The 6,742-nt window shown below is 30.4% G+C and overlaps 1 pseudogene; it reads left to right on the top strand.

Moving 5' to 3' along the window:
* Window positions 1-6,742, top strand: part of LOC107619346 — a 30,448-nt pseudogene that overhangs the window by 20,728 nt on the left and 2,978 nt on the right.

The following is a 6,742-nucleotide window of genomic DNA, read 5'->3' on the forward strand; positions in this document are numbered from 1 at the left end:
TGTATTTGTAAATGAGATATATGCATTAATAAATAATTAAATATAATTTTTGAAAATAATAAAAAATATTAATGCTTTTAATTTTGACCAAACTCTTATAAATAGAATGTTTCAAACAATAGAAAAGATAAACCGTTCATTTTAAATGAGAGAGAAAATGGATGGTTCATTTAAAATGAGCACGTTAACACACGTTAACATGTTTATAAGTGCACCGTTAAACTGTCCACTATTAATACGGTTATCTTGGATTCATTCTTAATGGAATCATCCAACCAATCAATCTATCTCCATTGAGTTCTTTCTAAATTATATTTCAAATTTTTATGTACTCTCGTGCAACAAACGAAATTTTATAAATTTAAAATTTGAAATTTCAAAAATTATAGTTAATTATTTCGTTTAAAAATTTAAAATTTTGTTTATTGTATGGGAGTACATGAAAATTTCATTTGTTACACGAGAGTACATGAAAATTTGAAATATAATTTAAATAACCTTATTTCAGACAGAACTCAATAGAGATGGATTTATTAGTTGGATGATTGAGCCAATTCAAGGTAACCGTTTTAATAGTAGCCAATTTAACGGTGCACTTATTCACTTTTAAAGTAAATGTGTTAACATGATAAATGGACAGTCCATCTTTCTTGTTATTTTAAAATAGATTTTTGTTTGAGTGGATTGTAAATGTGGCCATGTGACAAAATCTAAAAAAAATATTCATCAATTTGTTTAAAAAAACCAATCATTATAAAATTGGTCTAACTAAATTATATTCGAGTCGGTCTATAAATACATTTAATTTTGAGTCAAAACTAGTATTTTTAACAAATTCAATACGAATACAATCTAAATTATTCATTAAGAATATTTTTGCAGATTATTTTTTTTCTACCAAAAACATTTTCCTCAAATAAAATGAAACAATGGAAAAGCATATTCATAAAATAGGGAAAAAGTATATAGCTAGAGCATATTACAAAAAAATCTTAAAAACTTGCAAGTTGCCAAAATCGTTAAAGAAATAATAAGTATGAAATCAGAGAACAGAGAAATATAGCTACAACAAAACAGAGAATAGAACAGATAAAACTAAAACAGATTAAACCGCAAAGATATATAAAACTAAGGCACAATATATATAGGGAAGAAAGTTGAAATGATTCCTTTGTTAAAATATCCAAACAAAATAATAGGTATAGTAAAGTAAATTAAATTCCGACCAAAATTATGTTACCTATTTTAAAGCCAATATTCCAAAGGAGAAAAAAAAGCACATGCAAAGTTATTAGAATATAAATTAATAATTAAGTTAATATGTATTAAAGAATTGTTTATCTTTTGTTTGCTTTTGACCTTTTAAATATTGGAAAGAGTAATAAAATTTATTCTCCTAAATTATAATGAACCCGTTAAACGTAACACACACATATATCACATGAGCATCACCAATTCTTAATTTTAATTTTATTTTATTTTAGATCTCACATAATATCATATAAGTATTTGTGATGAGACTATATATCATACAAATTAATTTAAAATTTAATATAAAATTTATTACTTTAATATGAATACATTCCCTCTTCATTAGATAAGCTTTGAATTTAATTATTGTGTGGCTCCTTTTTCAAATTATTTCTTATAATATTTATTTGTCAACACTCATAAAAATACATGTATTAAATAAGTATAGTAATACAACAAAAATACAATTTTATTTTTATAAAACTATTTTGGCACGGCCATTAAAAAACTTTGCTTATTTTTCTTATTATACATCTCTAAATGGACAACACAAATTAAAACATAATATCAATAATAAATCCAACAAATATGCAAATGATGAGAGCCTCCAGGGGTTCATAAGTCTTTTTTTATGTGAGATATCATATATGTATATATGCTGTTTTTTTTTTTAATTGTTGTGGCCCTGTATTTGTCTCTAACAAGTGGTTGAAAAATGTTTTCACCTGTTAAAATGTTAGTTACTAATGCATTTTTCTCACTTGAAAGTACAATTAGAAAATGTAACATTGATAATTAAATAGGTATCATATCCTAACATGATGGAGTTGTTTGAGAATCTTGGAGTTGACATGAAATTATCAGACATGTCATTTGCCATTAGTCTTGGTGGCGGTCGCAGCTGTGAATGGGGCAGCAGAAACGGTTTGTCTGGCTTGTTTGCACAGAAGAAGAATGTGATCAACCCTCACTTCTGGCAAATGCTTAGGGAAATTATCAAGTTCCAAGATGATGTTACAAGGCAAGTAGTACTACATGAGGATAACAATGACTATACCACATTGAACTTGTAAAAATAATACTAGTCATAACTGAAGTTAAACAGGTTATGAATGTCTAAAATTGAGAAAAATAATGCTAATTAGCTAGTTCATGAGTGATTATATCCTAATAAATTGAGTTTGTTGTTTCATTTTGCAATAAAAAATGCAGCTATCTTGATATGCTTGATAACAATCTGGACATGGAGCGCAATGAGACCTTGGAGCAATTTATAAAGACTAGGGGTTATTCTGAATTATTTGTAAAAGCATATCTTGTGAGTAGTTCATTTGTATCTTATAAGACTTTTTTTATTTCTATAAACATTACTTTGGTAGTGGCATAATTAGTGTATGCTTATTAATTTGTTACAATATGAAATTAATGAATGTAGATTCCAATTTGTGGTTCTATATGGCCCTGCTCTTTTGAAGGAGTTATGAGCTTTTCTACTTTCTCAGTTTTCTCCTTCTTTCGCAATCACCATCATCTTCAGGTAGCTAGTAAGGAGAAAATCTATCTCAGATTTATATAATGATGAATGATCCAGTTTCAAATATCCAAATAACAAAAAATAAAGGACTGCTTGATTCACTTGAACCTCTTCTTCTCCTTGCAGCTCTTTGGAAGACCGCAATGGCTAACTGTTAAACGTCGCTCACACACTTATATTAAGAAGGTGCCATATAGTAATTAATTTATAATGTTAAGCTTGATGGTAGTATCTCTTCGTGTAACTTATACCATATATATTTTAGTTTAAGCTATAAATGAAGATTTTAACATTAATTATTTGTTATAATAACTAGGTCAAAGAAGAGCTTGTTACAAGAGGTGGTCAAGCAATAACAAATTGTGAGGTGGAGTTGGTTTCAGCAACAGAAAATAGTAAGTCATGTGTTTATTCCCTTGTTATACTCATGATTTTTAGTCATGCACGTTTTCTTTTTCTTTTTTTTCAAACATCATGTGTGATTGAATGATGTTGATCAAGCAACAATCTGAGAAATTTTTAGGATGTCTTGTGCACTGCAAAAATGGTTCCAAAGAAATGTATGATTGCTGCATAATCGCAACACATGCACCTGGCACTTTGAGATTATTAGGAGAGGAAGCGACATATGATGAGCGAAGAATTCTAGGTGCTTTTCAATATGCATATAGGTAAGATTCATCTTAACATTTCTATCTCTTATCTTGGCTATTATTCGTTCATCTTAACTAGTTACGTTTGAAAAGTGATTAATTTCATCAAAAGATATGATGATGATATTTTCTCTTTGTAAGATAGAGTTGAAAATCAAGTTTTATAAAACTAGAAGCCTTTTTTTTCTTGCTTAAGAGTCTCCATGTTTGTTAAATGAATAATACTTTACAAAACATGTTACAAGGAAAAGATTGATCTTTACTTTTCATGTACAAATAATATAAGTCCACATGTACAACAATTCTTTGATTTCTATTGGCAGTGATACTTTTCTTCACCATGACAAAAATTTAATGCCTCAAAACCCATCAGCATGGAGTGCATGGAATTTTCTTGGATGTAACAATAATAACAAAGTTTGTGTGACATTTTGGCTCAACATTCTTCAGGTTGGTAACAATTCATATAATGCATTTTTTCGTAACTTAAATCTACTAGAAGACAAGTGAACTATGAGTAAAACTTGTTAGTTGATTTTATATTCTAATTTGCAGAATCTTGGTGAAACAAGATTACCCTTTCTTATAACTTTAAATCCAAATCATACACCAAAAAATACCCTTCTTAAGTGGTCAACTAAACATCCAGTTCCATCAGTTGCTGCATTCAAAGCTTCACATGAGCTTGAAAAAATTCAAGGAAAAAGAGGAATTTGGTTTTGCGGCGCTTACCAAGGTACTTTAATTTGACCTGGTTTTGGCCATTTAATTACAAGATAAGCCCTAGTTAAATTATAAACATTAAAATTACTTATACACAGAAATGCTAACATAAAACTCTAGATAGATGAAGTTATTATGTATATCAAATCACGTTTTCTTTTTCAATAACCACCTTTACTATTTTGAGACATTTTGATATGCATTAAATTAAATATACATGTGACATAATCAAATATTTGTGCTTTTCAGGTTGTGGATTTCATGAAGATGGATTAAAGGTAGTTAAAGAAACTTTATTATAATGAAAACAAGATTGAAATGTTTTTTGTTTAAAAGTAATACTTTCTTATACATGCATGAGACAATCGAGCCTTTTTTTATATCAATAATGGCTAATAGAAATTGCAAACTTTTTATGTGAATCTATTTTCTATCCAAATGATAAGTTGAAAAGGAATGAAAAGACTAACCAATATGAAACAAATTGCAGTCTGGCATAATTGCTGCAAATGCAGTTCTTGGAAGATGTTGTTCCTTCCAAACAAACCCCAAACGCATGGTACCTTCCTGGAAAGAACTTAGTGCACGTTTTTATGTGATGAGATTTCTAAGTTCCTATGTCAATACCGGTTGTTTAACGTAAGTTCACTTTTATTAGTGTGTAGCTGCCTCTTTCACACTCTCACGTTAGAAGTATTATATTCGTGCAAAATAATGATATTCTCTTGAAGATTATAGCATTGACTTTATTCTTTTTCTTGAATCACACGTCTATCTTGCCTTGAGGAGTTTACAGTTTATTGGAGGAGGGAGGAACAATATTTACCTTCGAAGGAACCGATATGAAGTGCTCTCTAAAGTGTGTAATGAGAATCCACAGTCCCCAATTTTATTGGAAGGTGTGTGTTTTTTATTGATGCAGGAAATAAAGTTATTGATTTTCATTTCCACTTGTTGGCATGAAACTAAAACAATTAACATTTTTAATGTATTTGTCAGGTTATGACACAAGCTGATTTAGGCCTTGCAGATGCATATATTAAATTATCTTAGCAAGCAGAGATTCAAATGCATCAAACTCAAAATTGAAGAATAGGTAAGTTTATCATGATATGTATATGCATTGAAATTGTATTTTTCCTTTTTCAAACTTTTTTGCCCCATTTTTGACTTCAGGGGTTGGTGGATACCAATTCTCCCTACAGCTATTTTATCATCTGCAAAATTCTCCATTAAGCATTATTTAAGGAAAAATACTCTCTCACAAGCTCGTCGCAACATCTCTAAACACTACGATCTGGTAAAAGATCATTAATTACCAAAGTTACAAGTGTCAATGATATTATTCTAAACAAATTGTGATAAATTTTCATCAATATGAAGTTTTTTTTATCATTACAAAGAAACTAATAAAATCATAGAGTGAGACCAAATTGTTTGTCAGAGTACAACAAAAAGAATGTACTTAGTACTAAACAAAGAAACTCAATAAATGCACTTATTGAATCCTAACTACATGAAGCATAAGAGATAACATAGACAACAGTACATCAATCTTATATCATCTGACTTAAGCATAAAAGATATGTCAAACTAGATATTCTACTGCTTACATGAACTGAGGGGTTATATATACCCCTATATTTTGGATTTTTATTCAACTTTCTGTAACTAGAATAGAAAAGAACCAAAAGTGTAACTTTTCATGCCAGCTAAGCTATAATCATTGCTTTACAAAGAAGTTTTAGTTGAATTATTAATTATATTTCTTTTATTTATTTATTTATTTTTATTTCTTGATAATATATCTCAAAGTGTTTGTTTTTTGTTTCTTAGAGCAATGAATTGTTTGCACTATTCTTGGGTGAAACAATGCAATATTCATGTGCAGTGTTCAAGGCAAGGCAGCAACTTTTTGATACTCGAGTCCATATTTCTTGTAAACATATAGGATTAAGTATGATTTTGATCCCTAACGTAGAGGCCGAAAATTTATTTCGTTCCCGACCTTTTTTTTGCTACAAAATAGTCCCGAAGGTTTAACTTAATTTTAAAACCGTCCTTCAGACCAAAATGCCCTTTCCCCTTCTTCCCCAAAATTAAGTACAAGCAAAAGCACAAGCACAAGCAGAAACAAAACCAGAAGTAACAACAATAATAAATCAACAATGTAATCAAGCAGAAGCAGAAGCATGACAACAACAACAACAATGTAATCAAGCAAAAGCAGGAGCAGAAACAGAAGCAGGAGTAGAACAACAACAACAACAATGAAACAATGTACAATCAGAAGCAGAAGCAACCAGAAGCAACAATAATTAAAAATCAACAATATAATAGAAGCAGAAGTAGAAGAAGAATTGAAGCAGAAGCAGAAGCCGGCGAGCCACCCGAAACTGCCATCACAGTGCCGCAATCCTTTTCTTCTTCTCTCTTCACGCTACCCTAGCGCCACCGTCACAGCGTAACCACTTCTCCTCCCTCGGCTCACCACCAAAGCCTTCCCCCGTTCTTGCCTCGAACCAGAACCCACCGCCATCGAGCACCTCTGCCGAGCCCAGAGGAGCAGCGGCAGTGGCCC

This window comes from Arachis ipaensis, chromosome B09 (genome assembly GCF_000816755.2).
Source record: "Arachis ipaensis cultivar K30076 chromosome B09, Araip1.1, whole genome shotgun sequence".
Classification (NCBI taxonomy): domain Eukaryota; kingdom Viridiplantae; phylum Streptophyta; class Magnoliopsida; order Fabales; family Fabaceae; genus Arachis; species Arachis ipaensis.